This window comes from Callithrix jacchus, chromosome 3 (genome assembly GCF_049354715.1).
Source record: "Callithrix jacchus isolate 240 chromosome 3, calJac240_pri, whole genome shotgun sequence".
In the NCBI taxonomy this organism is placed as follows: domain Eukaryota; kingdom Metazoa; phylum Chordata; class Mammalia; order Primates; family Cebidae; genus Callithrix; species Callithrix jacchus.
This window is the reverse complement of record NC_133504.1, coordinates 176,393,098-176,419,378: the sequence shown is the minus strand read 5'-3', so window position 1 is coordinate 176,419,378 and position 26,281 is coordinate 176,393,098.

Here is a 26,281-nt window from a genome sequence, read left to right as displayed (position 1 = left end):
CCAGGCAAGAAGGAGGTTTGTTTTGGGAAAGGGCTGTTATTGTCATTGTTTTAAATCATAAACTAAGTTCCTCCCAAAGTTAGATCAGCCTACTCCCTGGAATGAACAAGGACAGCTTGGAGGATAGAAGCTGTCAGTCCCAATGAGAAGAGACAGAATCCTGTCTCTTGGATGGAGTTGGTTAGGTCAGATCTCTTTCTCTGTCTCAGTCATAATTTTGCAAAGGTGCTTTCAGTATTAAGACAAAGGACACTATAGCAGGTTACTGAGGGATGACTATGTGTATTCAGGATACTCTACCAGATCTTTTAATACAGTGTTTCACCTCATCCTCACAACAGACCTGTGAGGTCGAGGCTAGTGCCCCCATTTTACAGATGAAGAACATGAGAATCAGACAGGTGAAATAATTTGTCTGAAATCACATAGGTAGAAACTAAAAGATTTGTGATTTGGACTGTGCTGTCCACTCCACAATCCCATTGCAATTGTAGGTCTTCCCCATAGTTGTGAAATCTAAGAGCCTCAAAGGCAGTAACTGTCTTGTACTGCCAGGGTCTGGCACAGAGGAGAACTCAATCAATAATTAGTCAATAAATCTGTCTGGTTTTCAATGCCCACCACCGTGCCACCTCCCTACCAGCTTTGTATATGTGCAACTCTACCTTAAGTTTACTTTCTATCCTAACAAAGCTCTGGATACATTCATTCTCAGTACACATTTTCTTAAAACTCAATGTTTTCTTTCCTCTTTTATCCTTCTGCCCCTTGAGAAAGGCCACTCATTTCCCTGCTCAGACAGTTGGTTTAGAAAAATTGCACGCAGAAAAAGGGAACAGCTTGCCCACTGAACTGCCATGCAGGAGCAGGAGCTACATTTGGAATTCACAGCCCAGAAAAATGTCCAGCCTTCTTACAAAGCATTGGTAGAGGCTCAAAGGAAAACAGATACAACATAATCCTTTCCTTTTACTAAATGACATCCTCATTTACATCCTCACCATATTAATTCTCTTTGTTTCAACTTGACTAAAGTCAAAGAAGGCTTATCGGGAAGTGTTATTCACATGTATTAGACAGACTAAAATGACAAAATGTTCTAATTCCATTCGCGGATAAAAGGCAATTTGACAACAACACTAAGCTGTTATTTTTCAAATAACAATGGTAATGTTTAATTAGAATTTAACCTGGCTTCTTGCTTTCACTTAGCAGTGTACAATACACTGGCAGTTTCCTGACGAAAGCAAAGATTGACACCCAGTGTAAATGCTGCATTTCAAAAAGAGCTGCACACTAGTAGTGCCTGATTATGCATAACACGCTGCCATTAATTGCTAATACTTCAAGTGGCTTGAAGGGTCAGCTGGCCTTTAGTTGTTCCTATTATGATCACAGGTTAGGTTAAGTCTTTGTCAGACTATCACAAATGCTTTGTAGTGATTACTTCTATAAACCGAGCCCTCAAAAACCATCCCAAATGATTAGTAGATCTTGATCTGTTTTAACTAAAAAAGATAATAGAGAAAGCATCTAGTATCATGCCCAGCACATAGTAGGTGCTTAACAAATGGTAGATATTAACATAGTAAATAATCTCCCAAACGCAGTGGTTCACATCTGTAATCCCAACACTTTGGGAGGCCAAGGCGAGTGGATCACCTGAGGTCAGGAGTTCAAGACCAGCCTGGCCAACATGGTGAAACCCCATCTCTACTAAAAATACAAAAATTAGTGGATATGGTAGTGGGCACCTGTAATCCCAGCTAATTGGAAGGCTGAGGCAGGAAAATCACTTGAACCCAGGAGGCAGAGGTTGCAGTGAGCCGAGATTGCACCATTGCACTCCAGCCTGGGCAACAAGAGGAAAACTCTGTCTCAAAAAAAACAAAAAGTAAATATTCTTTCTTTTTGATTTGATCATTCATTACCAGAGTCCTGAGCTGTGCATTGATGCAGTAAGTTTTCTTTCCTCTCTTAGATGCCTGCAGTCCATCATCTCTAATATCCACTTACTCCTTCATTCATTCATGACACACACACACAGTCATAGAGCTCTGTGCCAGGCACACATTTTCTATAGATATTGATTCCCAAGTAAATCTCTCTTGGAGATCCCCAATGCACATATTAGAGGCTCTGAGAAGTTTTGTAAGGAATGGATGGATGGATAGATAGATAGATAGATATAAATGACAAATAGAGGATGGATAGATGATAGATAGATAGATAGATAGATAGATAGATAGATAGATAGATATAGATAGGTAGATAAGATAGATAGATGAGAAATAGAGAATAGATAGATAATAGATGGATAGATAGGTAGATAGACAGATAAATGATGGATTAACTTTTAATATTTCCCTTACTTATGGACCCCTTTTCTCATGGACACCTATTACCATCCCAGCACAATGGTGTTCTGAGGAACACACTCTGGGAACAGGGCAGGACTACACCTGACACACTGTAGCACACTCCTGACCAAGAGTCTCTCCCTGAGTCTCTCCAAACTCTAGCCAGGCCCTTCTGAGCCCTTTCTCTACTAGGCCTCAAGCTTGGACTAGCAAGACTTGAGCAAACACTAACCTAGTTTCTAACAGCTCAGCCATATCCCTAGGACAACTCCAGCTTCCTTAAAGTGCCTGCCTGAGAAAACTGCAGGTTGGCAAAAGAATATACTGTTTGTTCCGGTAACACCTGAGGACAGGGCCCGTCTCCCAGTCTCTGTGGGAGGGTAGGAGCCTACCGTCGATAAGAGCTAGTTAACAAACCCAGATGGATTTCACACTAACAAACCTCTTTCCATTTTTTGTAATTTTTCATTTCTCCAACTCAACTGAGCCCCCAGTCGCCCCTTCCTACTCCAATCTCCCTTTAAAATGCCCAGTCACCTCCATACAAATCAAAGTTGAGTTCACACCCAACCTTCTTCCCTATTTCAATAGTGCATAGTAGTGAACCCCTTTCTGAGGTTTTATGTTTTGTGGTTTTGGGAACCAGCAACTGTGATCTGAAAATATAAAAGGAAAAAATCTAGAAATAATCAATTCATGAGTTGTAAATTCAATGTTCATTCTGGGTATCATGATGAACTCTCAGGCCATTCTGTGCTTTCTGTACCTGTACTTTGTCCAGGGTATCCACATGCCTGTGCAACCCGCCCATTAGTCACTCAGCAGCAATCTGGGTTATCAGATCAAAAAACCAGTATATAGGTGATATGGTTTGGCTGTATCCCCACCCAAATCTCATCTTGAATTCCCACAGGTTGTGGGAGGGACCTGGTGGGATGTAATTGAATCATGGGGGCGGGTCTTTCCCATGCTGTTCTCATGATAGTGAATAAGTCTCATGAGATCTGATGGTTTTAAAAAGGAGAGTTTCAACAAAAGCCAAAATAGACAAATGGGACTTAATCAAACTCCACAGCTTCTGCATGGCAAAAGAAATAGTCACTAGACTGAATCAGCAACCAACAGAATGGGAAAAAAATTTTTGCAGTTTACCCATCTAACAAAGGGCTGATATCCAGAATTTACAAAGAACTCAAACAGATTTACAAGAAAAAAACAAGCCCATTCAGAAGTGGGCAAAGGATATGAACAGACACTTTACAAAAGAAGACATACATGAGGCCAACAAACATATAAAATGCTCATCATTGGAGGTATTGAAGATGGCCGACCACTAACAGCTCAGGATTGTAGCTCCCAGTGAAAGCCCAGAGAACGAGACGACGCCACACTTTTAGACGAATTTTCGTCACTCACCGATCAGCCGATTCCCAGTGGAGGAGCCCCACGGGTCGCCAGCGCGACTCTTGTGGCCGCCGCAGCGGTTTTGCCGGCGTCTCGGCGCAGCAGCTCTTCATGCAGAGCCAACGGGACTGCTTCCCCTACTGACCGGGGTTTGGAGCTCCGGGAAGTCAGAGCCGCTTGTTGCGGACTCAAGAAGGAAGCCAGACCAGAGATTCCCGGGCAGAAGAGCACCATCAGTCTTACCGCTGCTATTTAGGCTGCCACAGTGGGTTGCTCGGATCCCAACACTGGGAATCAATAAGTCGGACATCGACTCAGAAAACTAATTAGAAAGGTGGTTCATCTACAATGAAGGGAAAAAAACAGCTTAAGAAGGCCGAGTATACTCAAAATCAGAACCCATCAGCAACAGAACAAGCCCTGATGGAAAAGGACTCATCAGCAGCAGAACAAGCCCTGATGGAAAAGGACTCATCAGTAACGGAACAAGCCCTGATGGAAAAGGACTGTGTTCCATCATCTGAAGTAGGCTTTAAAAGGTGGATGATAAGAAACTTCTGGGAGTTAAAGGAACTTGTTCTAACCCAATGTAAAGAAACTAAGAACTTGGAAAAAAGGTTAGATGAAATGTTGAAAAGAATAGACAATATAGAGAGGAATACAAATGAACTTATGGAGTTGAAAAATACAACACGAGAACTTAGTGAAACATGTACAAGCTTAAAAAGCCGAATGGATCAAGCAGAAGAAAGGGTATCAGAGTCGAAGATCAACTTAATGAAACAACACAACAAGACAAGAATAGAGAAAAAAGGATAAAAAGGAATGAGCAAAGTCTCCAAGCAATATGGGACTATGTGAAAAGACCTAATATACGCTTGATTGGTGTACCTGAATGTGACGGAGAGAATGAATTCAAGCTGGAAAATTCTCTCCAGGACATTATCCAGGAAAATTTTCCTAATTTAGCAAAGCAGGACACTATTCAACCCCAGGCAATACAGAGAACACCACAAAGATATTCCTCAAGAAGACCAACCCCAAGGCACATAATCGTTAGATTCACCAAGATCGAAACGAAGGAGAAAATATTAAGGGCAGCCAGAGAGAAAGATCAAGTTACCCATAAAGGTAAGCCTATTAGGCTTACAGCAGATCTCTCAACGGAAACCCTACAAGCTAGAAGAGAGTGGGGGCCAATATTCAATATACTTAATCAACAGAACTTTCAGCCCAGAATTTCATATCCTGCCAATTTAAGCTTTACATTTGAAGGAAAAATAAAATTTTTTAGGAACAAGCAAGTACTCAGAGATTTTATTACCACCAGGCCTGCTTTACAAGAACTTCTAAAAGAAGCATTATACACAGAAAGGAACAACCAGTATGACCCTTTCTAAAAACACACCAAAAAGTAAAGAGCATTAACATAAAGAAGAATTTTTATCAACAAAAGGACAAAATAGCCAGTTAATATCAAACGGCAGCAACTCTAAATTTAAATCGACGAAATCTCCCAATCAAAAGATACAGACAAAATCTAACGGTATATCCAAAGATATACATAGACTCAAAATAAAGGGTTGGAAAAAAAAAAAACGTACCAACCAAATGGAGAGCAAAAATAAATAAATAAGCAGGAGTTGCAATTTTCACATTTGAAAAAATAGATTTCAAAGCTACAAGGATACAAGGATAAAAGGATTAATGTAATAATAAGAGATCTTAACACCCAGATACATAAGACCCATAATGAGATTTAGATTCAACGAGACAGAAAATTGATAACGATATCCGGGACTGGAACTAAGATCCAGAACAAATAAACTCAATAGGGCTCTCCATTTTAAACACACAAAATATACATTATCCACAAAATCTAACGATATATCTAAAGATATACAAAGACTCAAAACAAGGGGATGGAAAAAAGCTCACCAACCAAATGGAGAGCAAAAATAAATAAATAAAAAGCAGGAGTTGCAATTCTCACACTTAATAAAATAGATTTCAAAGCTACAAGGATGCAAGGGTAAAAGGATTAATACAACAATAAGAGATCTTAACACCCAGATACATAAGACACATAATGAGATTTAGATTCAACGAGACAACAAATTGATAAGATATCCAGGACTTGAACTCAGAACCAGAACAAATAAACACAACAGAGGTCTCCATTTTAAACACATAAAATATGCATTAACCACTTTAAACACTCAAAATATTGATCGGCCATTATTGAAACCCATTTTAGGAATGAAGTAATATTCCTTTTTCCCTCTTTTTCTTTTTTTCCCCTTCTTTTTCTCTTTTTCCCTCAAAAAAAAAAAAAAAAAAATGGGACCAAGGTCAGGTAGTTCAGGCAGTGTACAAATACACACACACACACACACACAAAAAAAAAAAAAAAAAGCCTGAGGTATTAACCACTACTCTAGCCTTCAAGTGGAACTTATTCTCTAAGAAAGTAGAATAAAGACCGGATGCAAAAAAAAAAAAAAAAAAAAATGCTCATCATCACAGGTCATTAGAGAAATGCAAATCAAAACTACATTGAGATACCATCCCACGCCAGTTAGAATGGCGATCATTAAAAAATCTGGAGACAACAGATGCTGGAGAGGATGTGGAGAAAAAGGAACACTTTTACACTGCTGGTGGGAGTGTAAATTAGTTCAACCATTGTGGAAGACAGTGTGGCGATTCCTCAAGGACCTAGAAATAGAAATTCCATTTGACCCAGCAATGCCATTACTGGGTTTATATCCAGAGGATTATAAATTGTTCTACTATAAGGACACATGCACAGGAATGTTCATTGCAGCACTGTTTACAATAGCAAAGACCTGGAATCAACCCAAATGCCCATCGATGATAGACTGGACAGGGAAAATGTGGCACATATACACCATGGAATATTATGCAGCAATCAAAAACTATGAGTTTGTGTCCTTTGTAGGGACATGGATGAACCTGGAGAGCATCATTCTCAGCAAACTGAAACAAGAACAGAAAATGAAATACCGCATATTCTCACTCATAGGCGGGTGTTGAACAATGAGAACACACGGACACAGGGAGGGGAGCACTACACACTGGGGTCTGTTGGGGGGAATAGGGGAGGGACAGTGGGGGGTGGGGAGTTGGGGAGAGATAGCATGGGGAGAAATGCCAGATATAGGTGAAGAGGAGGAAGGCAGCAAATCACACTGCCACATGTGTACTATGCAACTATCTTTCATGTTCTTCACATGTACCCCAAAACCTAAATTGTAATAAATAAATAAATAAATAATTTTTTTTAAAAAAAGGAGTTTCCCTGGACGAGCTCTCTTCTCTTGCCTGCCACCATCCATATAAGATGTGACTTGATCCTCCTTGCCTTCCACTGAGATTGTGAGACCTCCCCAGCCATGTGGAACTATAAATCTATTAAACCTCTTTCCTTTGTAAATTCTCCGGTCTCTTGTATGTCATTATCAGCAATGTAGAACTAATACAACAGGGTTTGGTACTATCTGTGGTTTCAGGCATCCACTAGAGGTCTTGGAAGATATCCCCCGCATATAAGAGAAAACCTCTGTATTACTGATTAAAATCTGTTCATACCACATTAACTGGTGTCTGGCTTTGCTTATCTTTGCCATTCCACCTAGTTCTCCACAGGGGAAGACTCATTGAAGTTGATACTGGAGGATCTAATTAATGCAATGAGGTCTAGGTGAGATTTAAGACTACCCTGTTTCCAAAAAGCAGGAACCAGGTATGTTTTGTGCACAACAACAAATTCTAGAACTGGCCTTAGAGTCCCACAGTTGTGACTAAAATCCTAGCTGGTCCATTTAAGGTCATTGTGACCTTCTCTGGGTCTCAGAGTCCCAATGAGGATTAACTGAGATAATGTTGAGGAAAACCAAAGCCTCCCCTAAGATACTTGCAAATGCTTTATTCTCACAGTTGCCTTTGCCTATGCCTAGCTACTCAGCCTGTGCATCACAGTCTGTCCCCCAAGACACAGATAAGGAAATCAGCCTCTCCTTTAATTGGAGACAGAAAGGAGGCAGGGATAAAAAGTTTAACCAGTGGGCCAGGCACAGTGGCTCACACCTATAATCCCAGCACTTTGGGAGGCTTGAGTTCAGGAGGTCAAGATCAGCCTAGGCAACACAGTGAGACCTCCTCTCTACTAAAAATCAAGAAAATTAGCTGAGTGTGGTGATGAGTACCTTTGGTCTCAGCTACTCATGTGGATGAGGCGGGAGGATCACTTGAGACCAGGAGGTCAAGGCTGCAGTTTGCCCCATTGCATTCCAGCCCAGGCAACAGAGTGAAACTCTGTCTCGGAAAAACAAAAAACAAAAAAAAAAAAACACAAATTTAACCATGCTGGGCATCATGGCTTACACCTGTAATCCCAGCATCTTGGGAGGGTGAGGTGGGCAGATCACTTGAGCTCAGGAGTTCAGACCAGCCTGGCCAACATGGTGAAACCTTGTCACTACTAAAAATACAAAAATTAGCTGGGCATGTAATCCCAGCTACTCTGGAGGCTGAAGCATGCGAATTGTTTGAACCTGGGAGGTGGAGGTTGCAGTAAGTCAAGATTGTGCCACTGCACTCCAGCCTGGGTGACAGAGAGGCTGCATCTCAGAAAAAAAAAAAAAATTAAACAGAGGAAGCCAGTAATTTTGTCAAGCCCGTGTGTGTGTGTGCACACGCACACATGCACACACACAGCATTTTTATAGATTTTTTCCAAGCACGAGATGAAACAAAGGAGCAGTTACATGGCAAGAATGAAAATAATCCAGATTAAATATCAGACACCCTGTTCTTTAAGGGTTCCTCTCCTCACACCACCTCAGCAAAGCTGTGCACTCCCCTTTGCTCTCTCCTCACACTTTGATGTGGAGCCAGTCAGCTCTTCGTACCCTCAACCCGCAAATTTGATCCCAGGGCTACCAGCTCTCCAAAGGACTTTCCAATAGAAGCCCTCATTAATAGGCAAGTATGCTCTCAAATAGTGAGGTTTTCCTCTGCCTAAGCCTGCACCTAAACAGATCCCAGGAAAGCCAACTTCAAGTCCAAAAATGGCCCATAAGAAGGCAGCGGGAGTATAAAGCAGATCTCCAATCTCCGGTCATTCAAACATGAGCTGCACGAGCTTCCCCATACATCACACACTCATACCATGTCTACTAGAACGGTACCTCCCGAAAGATGCTTGTGCCCTAATTCCCAGAACCTGTAAATATGGCACCTTACATGGCAAAAGGAACTTTGCAGATGCGATTAAATTAGGATCTTGAAAAGGGGAGATTATCCTGGATTTCCTACGTGGGCCCAATGTAATTTATAAGGTTCCTTATCAGAGGGGAGGCAGGAGGGTCAAACAGAAAAAGCAGGTGTGCTGTGAGGACAGGGCCCTAAGCCAAGGAAGGCAGGTGGCCTCTGAAAGCTAGAGAAGGCAAGCACTCAAATTCTCCCCTAGAGCCCCGAGAAGAAAAGCAGCCCTGACAACACCTTGATTTTAGGACTTCTGCCTTTGCTTTTTGAGATAGAGTCTCACTCTGTTGTCCAGGCTGGAGTGCAGTGGCACAATCTTGGCTCACTGCAACCTTCACCTCCCAGGTCCATGCAATCTTCCTGTCTCAGCCTCCCAAATAGCTGGGACTAAAGTCACTAGCTACCACACCTGCTAATTTTTTGTATTTTTGGTAGAGATGGGATTTCACCATGTTGGCCACGCTGGTCTTGAACTCCTGAGCTCAAGTGATCCACCCACCTCAGCCTCCCAAAGTGATGGAATTACAGGTGTGAGCCACTGTGCCCAGCCACCATGATTTTAAGACTTCTGGCCTCTGTAACTATATGATGATAAATTTATATTGTTTTAAACCAATACATTGGAGGTAATTTGTTTCAGCAGCAATAAGACGCTAATATGCTATGTACATTACATTATGTAGTGTATTTTTCAGGTAATGTTTAAATCTGTCCACTTTTTATGCATTGACTACTTTAGCCTCATCCTCACAATAATATCCATGGATTCGTGGTTTTGATGTGGTTGCCATATATTTTCCTCGAAATAAACAAATGTTATTAAATAGGAAGCGTTCATCTGTGTCCCACCCCATACCTCCAGTACACCTGCCAGAGGGCGCACTGTGGATCCCACTTTGGAAAACTCTGGTGCAAAGGGACACTCAATGTTCTCAAGACAGGAGACCAGAGTTCCGTGCCTAGCTCTTCCACTCATGGCCTTAAATGGGTCACTTTGACACTCCTGCTCCCTAGCACTCTCCTCTGTACAAGGATTCCATAGAATAAATTCCTGTTGGACCCCAGCCTTTTGCTGTCCACCAGGATTACCCAGGACAGTAGGTGGCTGAGCAGGAGGTCAGCCAAGGGTTTCCACACCCTGGGCCCTTAAACCCATTCCTCTTACCTGAGCTGTCCAGCCCCTCACCCCCTCCCAACCCCTCACCATACATGGAGTCAGGAAGCTGAAGTTTAGAGCAATAACGACCTCTTTCTCCACTCCTCTTTTTCCCTCCAGACCATCTATGCATTAGGCCTAGTTGACATCAAAGAAGAAAAGCTGCTTCACATTTCCCTCCACACACTGTGGGTCACTCTGACTGGAGAGATGATAAGTCAATCAATCCAGTGTGATTTAATGGCAGGAACACTACAGTAAAAGTTCAAAAATATGGTTTAAATATGGCTTCATAACCTGCCAATCCTGTGATCTTAGCCTCTCTGATACTCAGTTTCCTCATTTGTAAACATGGAAAATCTTACTTAGCTCAAGCTATGAGTATGAAGATTTAGTGGAATTACATAGGCTTGATCTCACAGCACCAAGCCTGATACATGGCAGGTATTCAGCGAATGTCACCTGAGCCTAAAGTGGAATCAATAACCATTTCTGAAGTGTGCAGAGGTAATGGACGCTTTACAGGGACTCCTGATGTGGGATGGCCCGGCAGACCTTTTCCCGTGGTTGGTGAACACTCAGCTCTACGCGGCTGCCGTGGTGGCTGTTGCTGTTTGAAGGTGGACTGGGTTTTCACGATGTTGCAAACTTGGTGTTATTTAGGAAGCATCCAGTATTACATTGACGCAAAAGTAATTGTGGTTTTTGCTACAGCTTTTAATGGCAAAAACTGCAGTTACTTTTGCACCAACCTACGACATTTTTGAACCTGTTTCCACTTCTGTAAAGTAAGCCAGAGGAATGAGGGGAGAAATGGCAAGGGGAAGAAGACAGGAGGGAGGGCGGGAGGGAAAGACAAAGTGAACAGTAGCAGGTCTCCAGTGCTTGAGGTGACTTATCGATCTCAGTTCCACTCGTGGGGCTGAGCTGAGGCCCTACTAGGAAAAGAAAATTGAACCAAGATTTCCCACGCTGGTTTTCCAAGACGGATTCTCTCATTGGCTGCCAATGCCTGCCCCCTTGTGGAAGTTCTTCAAACCGCCTTTTTTTTTTTTTTTTTTTTTTTTTTAATGCCAGGACACTTGGAAAGGTTTACAATGAGAAAATGTTTTAAGCTTCCAGAGGTTCCCCGTTGCAGGCAAGATAAAGACCACCTGACAGATTCATGATACAGGCCCTGTCCACGAAGACACCTCCCCTCCATGCACTCTCCACCAGCACTTTATCCTGCAGTAATAACAAGCTGCATAGTTCCCTAATAATTAATTGAGTTGAAAAGAGGCCAACTTGGGAATGAGATAGACCAGAGTTAAAAATTCCGATGCTTTTTCCTTTAGCTGTGTGTCTCTCGGGTGTATCTAACTCATGGCCAGGGGCGGTGGCTCACACCTGTAATCCCAGCACTTTGGGAGGCCGAGGCAGGTGAATCACCTGAGGTCAGGAGTTTGAGACCAGCCTGACCAACATGATGAAACCCCATCTCTACTAAAAATACAAAATTAGCCAGGTGTGGGGGCACATGCCTGTAGTCCCAGCTACTTGGGAGGCTGAGGCAGGAGAATCACTTGAACCCGGTAGGCAGAGGTTGCAGTGAGCTGAGATCATGCCACTGCACTCCAGCCTGGGCAAGATGGAGTGAGAATCCATCAAAAAAAAAAACCTCTCAACTTGTTCCTCATCTGTAAAATAGAAATAATAACAGCACCTACCTTCTAGGGTTGCTCTAGAATTAAATTAGAATTAAATGTGGTCACACATAAAATTATCTTTCAAGGGTGCTTTACGCCCCATGCCCTTTAGCTGCTATGGATAAATGCAGCCTGCTCTTTTTTTCTTCTTCTTTTTTTTTGGAGATGGAGTGTCCCTCTGTTGCCCAGGCTGGAGTGCAATGGCATAATCTTTGCTCACTGCAACCTCTGCCTCCTGGGTTCAAGAGATTCTCCTGCCTCAGCCTCACAAGTAGCTAGGATTACAGCATACACCACTACACCCAGCTAATTTTTGTATATTTAGTAGAGACTGGGATTTCACCATGTTGGTCAGGCTGGTCTCAAACTCCTGACCTCAGGTGATTCACCTGCCTCGGCCTCCCAAAGTGCTGGGATTACAGGTGTGAACCACACCCAGCTGTAGCCTATTCTTTCTACCTCTAAGCCATTCACTGAACAAATGCTTATCATGCATTACTTGGAGGACAAAGGATCTTTAAAGATCCTTTGCTTTAAAGAACTTGTAGTTAAGTGAAGAGACAGAAATACAAACGAGTAACTATTATTCTCTTATTTTGACAAAGGCAGTGGTTGAGTTAAAGATAACTTGTGTCCCTCCCAAAGAAAGCAAAACTTAAGCTAAGGGATTGTGGGCACTAATTTCTTTAAGGAAGTGGTTTTAGGAAGCAGAGTTGGGGACTAAGGGAACAGGAAGAGTAAACCAGGGCAGCAGGGAAAGCCAATACACTTTGTACTATGTTGGTGCAAAAGTGATTGCAGTTTCTGCTATTACTTTCAATGGTAAAAACTGCAATTACTTTTGTATCAATCTCATACCAAGCTACATTATGCTCTAAGTAACTGGGGATGATCCCCCTAGAGGCTCTCTAAGGAGTGGTGAGGAATGATGTGCCTCATTGAAGGACAGAAGAGGGAAACACTCAGTCCACCAGCCTGTCTCCCAGTGGGCAAGTATTAGCCCCTTGGAGCATTAACTCTCCACCCTCCCAGTTTGCATATGCACGAGTACCCAGCACATTTCTGCAGACATCCCATGCCTCGATGTCAGGCAAGCCCAGAGGGAGGAAGCGAGGTAGGCAGGACAACCAGGGAAATGCAGTCAGCTTATTTAAGCCATGACTGGAATAAAATGTGGGCAGAGAGGATGCAAGGCTAGGCACAAGAGGTGGCCAATGATGACACAAGAAACTGTGGGAGGGTAGGAGGGGCACCTGACCCAGCCCAGCCTTTGGGCAAAGGGATGGGATTTTATCAGGTAAGGGTTCCTGGAGCAGATGGCTATGCCAGGTCTAAGGAGTTAGCTGAATCAGGGTGAAGAAAAGCAGAGAAAGGGCTGGGCTAAAGCAATGCTGGAAGGTGGAGTGCAGAGGCAGGAGGAGGGCAAGTTCAAGGAGTAGTTAGGAGGTAAATTGTCAGGGCGAGGTGAGTGACGGGATGAGTGAGGAGTAAGAGTGATTGTGGATAACATGGTTTCTGGCCCTCGTGTCTCCACTCAGGACAGAAAGGGAAGGAGGAGAATGTGGCTCCCAGATGGATACTGAGCTCTGATGCACCATGTTCAGCTTAACTCTGCAATATGCAAATGGAGAAGGTCAAGAGACTCCCGGTGCTGGAGTCAAATGCTTAGGGAGGCTTTAAAGTTGGAGCATGGAGAAACGGAACAGGATCTTGAAAGGGAGTTGTGTATCAGGTTTTCATTAATGCCCGAAGGCCAAGAACGCAACAGGTACCAGGTCCCCACATTCCCAGGCAAAGTATTAGGTCACTGGTGCAGGACCCATCAAGACACTAGAAAGCCATTGTCAGATCTCACACACACCTGCCCCCAGCCTATGATAGGGTAGAGGTGGAAGAGGCAGAAGAGGCAGAGCGACAACATCTCGGGAGACTGTTGAAATCTCACGCCATTTTTCCTTTCCCTGCCCCTCTCTGGGGAGTGAAGAAGGAGGGCAAATGCTTATGTTTTCCCAAGGCCAGATGTGGGTCACATGGGAAGGAGCCAACCTCGAGCCATTTTGAAAGGGACACTTCCCAGAAGTATAGCCTGGAAAGACAATGTGACCCTGAAGGTTTGGGGACCATGGGAGCCTAGAGGCTGAGGGGACCTGCTGGGGGAAAAGACTGTATGCTTCAGGGTTGCTGTGCAACAGGGTGCACCAGCCAAAGAACCAACATTTAATAACCGGCCATGCCCAGACAGCACCTATGTCCAGATATGTCTGAGCCAGATCAACACATCCTCCCTGTCCTATACTGTTCCTGGATCCAACTTTCCAGCACCCTCAGAATTGGATCCCTCAGCCCCAGTCGAGCCTTCAGATGAAGGCAGCCCCAGGTGACATCTGATAGCAGCCTGACGAGAAACCCTGAGCCATAATCCCAAAATAAGTCACTACTATATTCCTGCCCCACAGAAACTGTTCTTTACGCCTCTAAATTTTGGGGTGATTTGTTTACAGAACAATAGGTAACTAACACATGGCTCCACGCCACTACTACTAAATCAAGATTGGGAAAGTTTCCAGGAATCCATTTTTAATAAGCTCCCAGAATGATTCCTTTGTTAACCAACTAAATTTAGAGGAAGAAGACCAAAGTGACATCTCTGGGAATCCTGACATTGAGTTTCCATGAAGTTTACAGTCTTGTGAGTGAAACTGACAATGATCACACCGGTGTTATCTGGTTGTAATTATAATCTGGGTTTGAAGGAAGTAGGAAATGGTTTGGGCAGCAATTTTAAGAGTCACTGAAACATCCAACTTACAGCTAAGTAAACCAATCATACTTCTAGCTAAACTGACAGCTCCACCTAGTGGAAATTTTAAAAACTTTTCTCGTCTTGAGTTTGTTTTTTTTTTTCTTTTGGCCGCTGAAAGCCCATTATCACCATCAGCTGAGATGCTGATTCAGATCATGTTCGCACCTTTGCTGCTTACCAGCTGTTGACTACCTAAATTGCAAGCCCTTTCATGCAATTTAAACTCCTCCTCTGAAGGAGTTTAGTTTAGAAGATCAGAGAGCAAAAGTAGCTAAGGAACAAACACACACACAAAAAGTCGTGGTACAAACATATATTCAAAATGTTGGATCTGCTTCTACCCATGGAAATAAATTGTTGGTTTTTTTTTAAAAAAAGAAAGAAAAAGGTAGGGTGCTGTGGCTTCTTCCTATAATCTCAGCACTTTGAGAGGCTGAGGCAGAAGAATCGCTTGAGCTCAGGAGTTCAAGACCAGCCTGGGCAATATAACAAGGCTCTGTCTCTACAAAAAATACAAAAATTAGCCAGGTAGGGTGGCACATGCCCATAGTCCCAGCTACTTGGGAGACTGAGGTGGGAGGATCACTTGAGACTGGAAGTCAAGGCTGCAGTGAGATGTGATTGCACTCCAGCCTGGGTGACAAAATAAGGCCCTGTCAAAAAAAGAAAGAAAGAAGGAAGGAAAGGAAGAAGGGGAGAAAGAAAGATGGGGGGAAAAGAAAGAAAAGAAAATTAAATGCATTCTGCATGAAATTTTTATTAACCAAAAATTTATTTCTCCACATAGATATTTTTATGTGGAGATTTTATTCAAAGAATCACCAAATTGTTAGCCTTGCCCAGTGGCTTGCACACCCTAGTGAGGCTCATCAGAGCCTCTTTGAGGCAGAACAGAGCTGCTGGACTGTTGCAAGGATGAGGTGACAGTGCACTGGTGGGACCCTGAGTGGGGGATGGGGGAGTCCAAGAGATAAAAAGACTTCGACATCCAATTTACTGATCCTGATGTCCGTGCTGTTTCCCTGAAAGCAAACAGGCACTGGGCCCACTCATAAATGTTGCTTTACATGAAATGGACAAGGTCACAACAGGGAGATGAGCGCAATCCACTCACTCAACAGCAAGGTCATCCTTTCTTGACCTGAGTGTCTGCGTTCCTGTGCCACACCAGCTTCAGTGCCTTACGTGGCTCTGGCACAATACAAAAAAAAAGAGAGATGGCAAGAGGAGGGGGCAGCAGACTGAATCCCCCAGGCCATTACAATGGATTCAGTCCAAGCAGACCCCACACAGGTCCACAGCAGCCCACACCGCCCAGGGAAGACCATGACCTCCCTCCCTCCCCAGGGCTCCTTAATATTGACTGAACACTTACTGTGCTGTAGCCTTGCTTTACAAGCATAGATCCATCTGCACAACTTTAATGAGGAAACTTCTATTATTATGTTCATTTCACAGTTGAGAAGAGTGACGCATAGAGGAAGTCCTCCTATTCAGCAGTTACTCGATGGCCTTACTACGTGCTGGCACTGAGCTACAAACTGTGAGTTACGGGGACAAGTTTAAAAGACGAGTTGGTCAGACACGGTGGCTCACACCTGTAATCCTAGCACTTTGGGAAGCCAAGGCAGGCAAATTGCCTGAGCTCAGGAGTTCAAGACCACCCTGGGAAACATGGTGAAACTCCATCTCCACTAAAATACAAAAAATTAGCCAGGCGTGGTGGCACACACCTGTAGTCCCAGCTACTTGGGAGACTGAGGCACAAGAATTGCTTGAGCCCGGGAGGTAGAGGTTGCAGTAATCAGAGATTGTGCCACTGCATTCTAGCCTCAGTGACAGAGCAAGATGCTCTCTCCAAAAAACAAATAGATAAATAAATAACAGACAAGTAAATGGCCCTGCTCCTGTCTCATGGAATTTATTTCTTTTTTCTGTTTCACTAAGTCATAAAGCAAAACTTGCATTATTTTATTATTTTATTTTGGAGATAGTGTCTTGCTCTGTCACCCAGGCTGGAATGAAGTGGCATGATCACAACTTAAGCGATCCTTCCACCTCAGCCTCCCAAGTAGCTGGGACTAAAGGCACATACCACCATGCCCAGCTAACTTTCGTAATCTGGGGAGAGACGGGGATTCGCCATTATGTCCAGACTGGTCTTGAATTCCTGGCTTCAAGCAATTTTTTCACTTTGGCCTCGCAAGGTGCTAGAATTACAGGAGTGAGCTGCCGCATCCGGCTTCCGTCATATTCTATCATAACATATATCGTGCATGCTGGCTTTCAGCTGACATTGTACTATGAGAATTTTCTCATGTCACCAAAAAATATTTGAAGAAGTGATTATTAATAATCTTAGCACAACTCGGTTGTGCTAATTAACTGCACAGCTTATTTGCAGTCTGGCATAATGTAGTAAGAGTGGTCTGAATGCCTGCTCAAATCCTGACTTTTGCTGCTTCCTAACTCTGTGACGTTGGACAAGTAACTTCTCTCTTTGCCACACTCTTCTCAACTGGGACACGGACATAATAGAAGTGTCCTCGTTAAAGTTGTGAAGATGGATCAGTTCTTGTAAAGCAAGGCCTGCAGCATAGTTAGAATTCAGTCAATGTTAAGGCAGAGAGACGGCAAGAGGAGCCGGCCAGGGGACTGAAGCCCCCAGGCCATTACAGCAGTTGCAGTTCAATGTCAAGTAGATAGCACATGGGTCCACAGCAGCCCCCCCCGCCGCCCCCGAGAAAGGATCTGGACCTCCTTCCCTTCCCAGGGCACTCCACCCATTCAGCATTCGATGGCACACATCGTATTGTATCATAACATATGGCGATTACTTAACAATTCTGTACTGTTAGTCTTTTGGGTTATTTCCAAGATTTCAGTAAGGATGCAGGAATTTCATTTGTTATAATTATTTGTCTTTGTTCCTGATTATCACGTAACACTTAAGATATGCAATTACACTTATCAAATTATACATTTGATCTTAAACACTTAAGATCAAATGGTATGAAGCTTTAAGACCCTCAAATGACTTGCCAGAAAAGTTCTGCTACTTGGCTGGCCACTAGCAGGGCCTGAAATTACACTTTACCAATTACCACGTGGATTAAAAATCCTTGCTACTTTGGTAACTAGTATTAATGCTATCTCACTGTTTCAATTTGCAGTTCTTAGATAACCATTGAGACGGGATATTTTAATTCTTCTCTTACTTGGATTTTCAGTCCAAATTGCTTTACCCAGAGGTAAAAAAAAATAATTTGCAAAAATGCTGTAGGAAATTCTGCCAGGAAACAGAAAACTGAGGCAGAGGCCAGAAAGAGACTTGCTTAGTCCAGGAGAATCTCCAGACTATATAGAGGCTCACTCAATGCTAAGAACATTCCAGAAAAACAGTGAGTTTCGGGCCAGGCATGGTGGCTCAACCCTGTAACCCCAGTACTTTGGGAGGCCAAGACAGGTGGATCACCTGAGGTCAGGAGTTCGACCAGCCTGCCCAACATGGAGAAAGCCTTGTCTCTACTAAAAATATAAAAATTAGCCAGGTGTGGTGGCACATGCCTGTAATCCCAGCTACTCAGCAGGCTGAGGCAGGAGAATTGCTTGAACCCAGAAGGTGAAGGCTACATTGAGCCAAGATCATGCCACTGCACTCCAGCCTGGGCGACAGAGTGAGAGAGACTTTGTCTCAAAAAGAAAAAAGAAAAGGAAAGGAAAACATTAAGTTTTTCCAATAATCCCCTGCACAGTTTCAGGACAGCAGAAGCCCCTGGCACTGTAGGATTTTCTCTCTAATGTGTTTTCTGTATCCCCACCGAGCTTTGCTTCCCCCTGTCTGTCTCTAAAATGCCCCCAAATGGCCTTCATTTTATATCTAAGTGACAGACTGCCTAAAATGTCAGAAAGGGCCTTTATTTTACATCTAAGTGATAGTATTACAATAGAAATTGAGCTGAGGGGGAAAAACTTTGACTCCGCACTAATTTCCTCCCATGGACAGAGCCCTGGAACTGACCCTTCCCAATTTTCTTGCCAAGCCCTCAGGAGAGGCTGTTGGTTGCACTTTGAATGGCAGCATGAGGCTGCACTATTCACTTCACTTAGGCGCTTTCCATTTTCTGGGACTTTTAGAAGCTGTGACCTCAAAACACACATAGGGGCGGGATGATCCAAGATGGCCGATCGCTAACATCCCGGGATTGCAGCTCTCAGGGAAGGCGCGGAGAACTAGAGGACATCACACTTTCAGACAAATTCTGGTCACTCACGGAGCAGGAGAGCCCCCAGTGGAGGAAACACACGGGTGGCCAGCGCGACTCTCGTGGCCAGTGCAGCGGTTCCACCGGCACCTCGGCGGGGCAGCTCTCGGAGCAAAGTAAACAGGTTCGGAGGACCGGCCCGGGTCCCCAGCACGACACCAGAGCCCGGCGCAGCCGCTGTGACGGCACCTCGGCGCGAGAGCGCTTGGCGCAGAGTAAACAGGACCGGTTTCCCTTCTGACCGACGTTTGGAGCCCCGGGAAGGCAGAGTCGCCTACTACGGACACAAGAAGGAAGCCCGACAGGAGAATCCTGGGCAGAAAAGCACCATCAGTTTTAACGCAGCTGCTCTGGCCCTGGGAACTAACAACCTGGACGCCCACTCAAGAGACCTAATCTGAAAGTTGGTAATTTCAAAGAGACAGGAGGATAAATTTACAATGATGGGAAGAAACCAGCGTAAAAAAGCTGAGAATACTCAAAATCAGAACGCCTCTCCCTCTAAAGATGGAGAAGGAGCGCATCCCAATGACAGAATCACTCTTCAAGGAATGGATAATAAGAAACTTTGGTGAGTTAAAAGACCATGTTGTAGCCCAATGTAAAGAAACTAGGAACTTTGAAAAAAGGTTTGATGAAATCCTATTGAGAATAGACAACTTAGAGCGGAGTATGAGTGAATTAATGGAACTGAAGAATACAATACAGGAACTCTGAGAAGTATGCACAGGTTTAAACACTCAAATTGTTCAAGCAGAAGAAGGGATATCAGAGGTCAAAGTCCAACTTAATGAAATAAAACGTGAAGAAAAGATTAGAGAAAAAAAGATAAAAAGGAATGAGCAAAGTCTCCAAGAAATGTGGGACTATGTGAAAAGACCAAATTTACGTTTGATAGGTGTACCTGAATGCGACGGAGAGAATGAATCCAAGCTGGAAAATACCCTTCAGGATATTATTCAGGAAAATTTTCCTAAACTAGCAAAGCAGGTCAAAATTCAACCCCAGGAAATACAGAGAACACCACAAAGATATTCCTCAAGAAGAGCAACCCCAAGGCACATAATCGTTAGATTCACCAGGGTTGAAACGAAGCAGAAAATACTAAGGGCAGCCAGAGAGAAAGGTCATGTTACCCACAAAGGCAAGCTTATCAGACTTACAGCAGATCTCTCAGCAGAAACTCTACAAGCCAGAAGAGAGTGGGGGCCAATATTCAACATTCTCAAAGAACAGAACCTTCAGCCCAGAATTTCATATCCAGCCAAACTAAGCTTCACAACTGAAGGAAAAATAAAATCTTTTATGAACAAGCAAGAACTCAGAGATTTTATTACCACCAGGCCTGCTTTACAAGAGCTTCTGAAAGAAGCATTACACACAGAAAGAAACAACCAGTATTAGCCTTTCTAAAAATACACCAAAAAGTAAAGAGCACCAACATAAAGAAGAATTTACACCAACGAATGGATAAAACAGCCAGTCAACATCAAATGGCAGTAACCCTAAATTTAAATTGACTAAATCCCCTAATCAAAAGACACAGCCAAAACCCAATGGCATGTTACATCCAGACCTGTTTCACATGCAAGGATACACAAAGACTCAAAACAAAAGGATGGAGAAAGATTTACCAACAAAATGGAGAGCAAAAATAAATAATAAATAAATAAAAAGCAGGAGTTGCAATTCTCGTATCCGAGAAAATAGATTTTAAAGCAACAAAGATATAGTGGTAAAAGGATCAATGCAACAACAAGAGCTAACGATCCTAACACCCAGATACGAGACTTAGATTCAATGAGACAGAAAATTAATAAGAATATCAAGGACTCGAACTCAGATCCAGAACAAGTAAACTTAATAAATATTCATAGAGCTCTCCACTTCAAATACACAAAATATACATTCTTGTCAATACCACATCACACCTACCCATAAGTTTAAATGAAACATTGATTGGCCATTATTAATACTCAATTTTTTTCAAAATAAAGCAATATTTCCATTTACTCTCCCTCTTTCTCTTCCTCTTTCTTCCTCTCCTTTACATATTTTTTTTTCTTTCCTTCTCTCAGAAAAAAAGAAATCAACTTGTAAACCTCTAGATCCAGGTCAGCAATGTCTCTCTCATTGCTTGATTTCCTTCCTTCCCTTCCCTCCCTCCCTCCCTCCCTCCCCGCTTCCTCCCTTCCTTCCTTCCTTCCTTCCTTCATCCCTTCCTTCCTCCCTACCGTCCTTCTTCCCTCCCTCCCCGCTTCCTCCCTTCCTTCCTTCCTTCCTTCCTTCATCCCTTCCTTCCTCCCTACCGTCCTTCTTCCCTCCCTTCCTGCCTTCCTCCCCCCCCCAAAAAAAAAAAACACACATAGGTGGCAGCAACATATTGCCCAAGTCCCCAGCGAGACACGATCTGCCACAGAACATGGCCACTTCTGGCTATTCCAGAATGGTGAGTGGTAATATTGCTACTACCTTCCCATTGCAACCAGTAGGAACTGTGAAATTAAAAACTAATGGCTTTGGGGCAAATAAAAAATGCAGAAGTCAGAGGCACTGTTTCCCAGAGAGGCCCACTCTTCCCTCCAAAGTACAGAAACAACAATAAATGCTAACCAGCTGCCATCACACTGAATACCCATGGCCACACCATAAGGGAGATGGTAACACTCCCATTTTACTGATGAGGACACTGCATCGGTCAGGGACCAGCCAGAAAACAGAACCACTCCAACAGAGGGAATTTAAGAAAGAAGATGGGTCATCTCAGAGATGGAAAAATTTCGAATCCAAACAGGGGACGATGAGGTGACCCAGAGATGAGCAACAGTGAGAAGCCACTGAGACGCAAAGGCTGAGAGTCAAAGGTAGAGCCATGCAGGCCCTGGGGAGCTGTTTCCACCGAGGGAGGAGCCGGCCAGTGGGAGCAGGGGAAACAGAGGAGACCCAGCCACGGCCGAAGACATCACCACTGCCCCCGAGATGCCACTGAGGCAGGAGAAGTAATGGGGATACGGTGCTTCTCTCTCCCCATCCTCCCCTTCTCTACCAGGCCCCCAACTGCCTGACCCAACAGGAAGCCGGGGGCAGGGGAGCCTGGAAAATGTGATGCCTGATGTGCAGACTGGGACTGAGAAGGGCAAGGGATAAATGTGAGAAGAGGCCAGCGGCTGGCCCATTGCTCACGCTCCCACAGCTACCATGTGGCAGGGCCAGGGAGTGAACAAAGAGCACCTGAATCCACCAACCTGCAGCATGGAAGAAGCCACCAGGGAGATGAGAGGCAGACAAAGCGACAGAAGACAGGAATAAGCAGGAGGGGATGTTACCGTCGTGTCCCCCTAACCAGAGAACCACACAAACCAGCAAGGCTGGCGCTCGGTTGTGGACGCCGGCTCCCTGACTCACTTGCACCACTTCGTGGGGCTGTGCAGGATCGTAAACGTCTCCAAGGCTGTTTCCCATCCACTCATTCAACTTACTCCACACTGAACAGGTGGAGAGGCAACGTGAAAAATAAGGCTTCAAGGGTTAAGAGAAACTAATCTTCATTCCTCCTCTCCTCTGTGTTCATACCCTACCAAGAACAGACAAAAAGGTAGAGGTGAGAAGTCACTTCTGCATGGACAGGAAGAGGGCAGGAGAGTGAGCACCACACGGCTCGAAGTCCATGCAGCAGACCTGCCCTGGTCCATACGTTCCAGTCACTTTATCACACTGTAATAAATATCTCTCTCCAATCAGATAAATCCATCCTTCCTCCTGTGGTGAGGAGCAAGTGAGGACCTCAAGAGAGAAAAGATACAGTCCTGCTAAAACCCTCCTTCCTTAAGGATAGGTGAATGCCTTAAGGATATACAAGGAAGAATGTAGGTAAAACCCCACACACACAGCAGACGGCCCATGAATGCCACATATCGTTAGCACATTCAGGGACAAAGTGCCAATGTTCAGTCTCTCTCTCTCTCTTTTTTTTTTTTTTTTTGAATTAGTCCATTTTCACACTGCTGATTAAGATATACCCAAGACTTGGAAGACAAAGAGGCTTAATTGGACTTACAGTTCCACATGGCTTGGAAGGCTTCAGAATCAATGCAGGAGGCAGAAGGCACTTTTTACATGGTGATGGCAAGAGAAAAATGAGAAAGAAAAAAAGCAGAAACCCCTGATAAACCCATCAAATCTCGTGAGATTTATTCACTATCACGAGAATAGCATAGGAAAGACTGGCCCCATGATTCAATTACCTCCCCCCTGGGTCCCTTCCATTCCCACAACACATGGGAATTCTAGGACCTACAATTCAAGTTGACATCTGGGTCAGGATGCAGCCAAACCAAATCAAGGTCTCACTCCATTGCTGGCTGGAGTGCGATGGCATGATCCCAGCTCCCTGCAGCCTCAACCTCCCAGCCTTAAGCCACCCTCCCACCTCAGCCTCCCAAATAACTGGGACTACAGGCGTGTGCCACCATGCCAGGCTAATTTTTGTATTTTTTTGTAGAGAGGGGGTGTCATTATATTGGCTAGGCTGGTCTCAAACTCCTGGGCTCAAGTGATCCACCCACCTCAGCCTCCCATGGTGGCTGGGAGTCACCATGCCCGGCCTTTCATTGTGAAGCCTCAACTCAAACTTAGTATGTCCCGCACCCTGTCCATAAAGAATCTCATAGACTTCAGTGCAAATTCTGGCTTCTTTCTACACCAGCTATGTGGTTTGAGAAAATGACTTAATCTCTATGATCCTTAGTTCCCTCGCCAGTAAAATGAAACTACTATCTACCTCACTCGGGTACCGAGTCCAGGTTCCCTAGAAAACAGTGAGAAACAAAAGCTTACGGGCAACTGCAAATCATCAAAGTGAAAAATCATGTTCTTCAAAGGGTACCATCAGTAAAGTGAAATGACAACCCACTGAATGAAAGAAAAATGTGGCAAATCACATATCTGATGAGGGAATTGTATCTAGAGCATATAGAGAATGTAAGAGTTCAATAATAAAAGGATATCATTAAAAACTGGGTAAAGGGGCCGGACGCGGGCCTGTAATCCCAGCACTTTGGGAGGCCAAGGAGGGAGGATCACCTGAGGTCAGGCGTTCGAGAAACACTGTTTCTACTAAAAATACAAAATTAGCCAAGCATGGTGGTGCATGCCTGTAATCCCAGCTACTCAGGAGGCTGAGGCAGGAGAATCACTTGAACCCAGGAGGCAGAGGTTGTGGTGAGCCGAGATTGTGCCATTGCACTCCAGCCTGAGCAACAAGAGTGAAACTCTGTCTCAAAAAAAAGTATTGCTACCTGCTGTGTAACATGGATGAAACGTGTGTTCCCATCATACTTCCACATAAAATTAAAGACAGATAATAAAAATAACAACCAATACTTTCTGAGCACTTTTTTTTTTTGAGACAGAGTCTCACTCTCACTCTGTCACCTGGGCTGGAGTGCAGTGGCCCAGTCTCCGGTCACTGCAACGCCCACCTTCCAAGTTCAGGTGATTCTCCTGCCTCAGCCTCCCAAGTAGCTGGAACTACAGGCGCATGCCACCACACCCAGCTAATTTGTTGTCGTTTTAGTAGAGACAGGGTTTCACCATGTTATCACGGACAGTCTCAATCTCCTGACCTCGTGATCCGCCTGCCTCAGCCTCCCAAAGTGCTGGGATTACAGGGATGAGCCATGGCGCCTGGCCCTTTCTGAGCACTTCTATATGGCAGCCCTTTTGCACTCATTCATTTGTTTAATCCCTGGAGATCATGAGAATGCTCCCATTTCTCATATGACTGAGATTTATAAGAAATATCTCAAGATTCTACAGCAAGTATGTGGAAGAACTATGTTCAAATGCATGTGACCTGACTCGGGGTCCCTCTGTAATTCTATATTGCTTCTGGGTGTAGGTTATAGTCACGCTGAAAGTTCCAAAGAAAAAGTCACAATTGTTTAATGAAACAGACCACACTGAGTTCCTCCCCAGTACTCTGCAGCCCATGACATGCTGCTCTATTCCTAGAAGCTGTGTATTCTCTCAGCTTCCAGGAAAGTGCAGGCTGACCTCCAACCTGGCAACAGCCCATTTGAAAGAGGGCAGAAGGCACAATCTGGAATGTAGCAGGAAATCAGCACCCAGAGGCAAGCTGTCTTCAGGGAAGTTCAGGCTGAGGGAACCTGAAACTCAATAAGCCAGAGTTCACATTACATGTATTTGATCATCTCCCCCAAGAAATGATTCCAGCTATAAAACATATCTGTAAGAACAAACAGATTCAAAAGCCTGGTAGAGTTTTCCAGATTCTGTTCCAGGATAAAGTTACAAGATTCCAGTGAAGTACCTACCCTAAGTTGAAGTTGTCTGTACACCAACTCTCCTCCCATGCTTCATAAGCCCGGTCCAATCTTCCCTACTCTCCATTACTCTATTGGAACTGCTTGTCAGGATCACAGGGACCTCCGCACAGCTGAGTCCAATGGTCGGTTTTTACAGCCTTTGTCTTACTTGACTTCTCACGGCATTCAACACTGCTGTTCATTCCCTCCCTTCTTGATATTATTGTCACCTCACTCCCAGGACACCACATTCTTACTTTTTCTCCTCCTTATTGATTGTTCCCTCTAAGTGCCCATTTGTTGATTTTTTTTTTTCTCCCTAATCTCAAAGAAATTATCTTCTTCTCTTCTCACATATTTAGTGTACTGCCAATTTCAAATTTATTTCCTCTCTGCTCCAAAGCCATCCTTCATTGCCTGTTCTGCAATAATGGAGCTGGACTCTGTAAGCATTTCTCTAGCACAGTTGATATGATGTTCAGTTTTGCCAACAGAGAGAGCTGGAAGAGCGGACTTCCCTTTCTGGTTCTGGTGTGCTTCCATATGGTTCCTGCCACATGGCCACCATGTATGTGTAAGGGACATCCAGCAGCACTTCATGCACCCTGGCAGGGCACTTCCTGCTTCCCAGTGGCTGTAAACCAACAAGGGCTCAGGCAACCCAGCAAGCCCCACTCTTCAGTGAGCCACAGCCATACCTTCTCCAGTGAAGTGCAGGACCCAGCCCTGGGGAGGGACCTATCTTCCAAATTTGTTCCTTGAATACTGTCCCTCAGCCAAGAATTTTCTTCAGAGTTCTCATTAACCTTTTAGAATTAATCCTTGATCCTTGATAATTCTTTATATTATGCTTACCTCATTCACAATACTGCAGAGCTTCTGGATCCTGACCAACACCTTCCCTTAGCAATCCCACCTAGTATCATAGCTCTTTAACTTCTCAGGACCCCCAGACCTCTCAGGACCCCTAGATCTCTCTCTCTCTCTCTC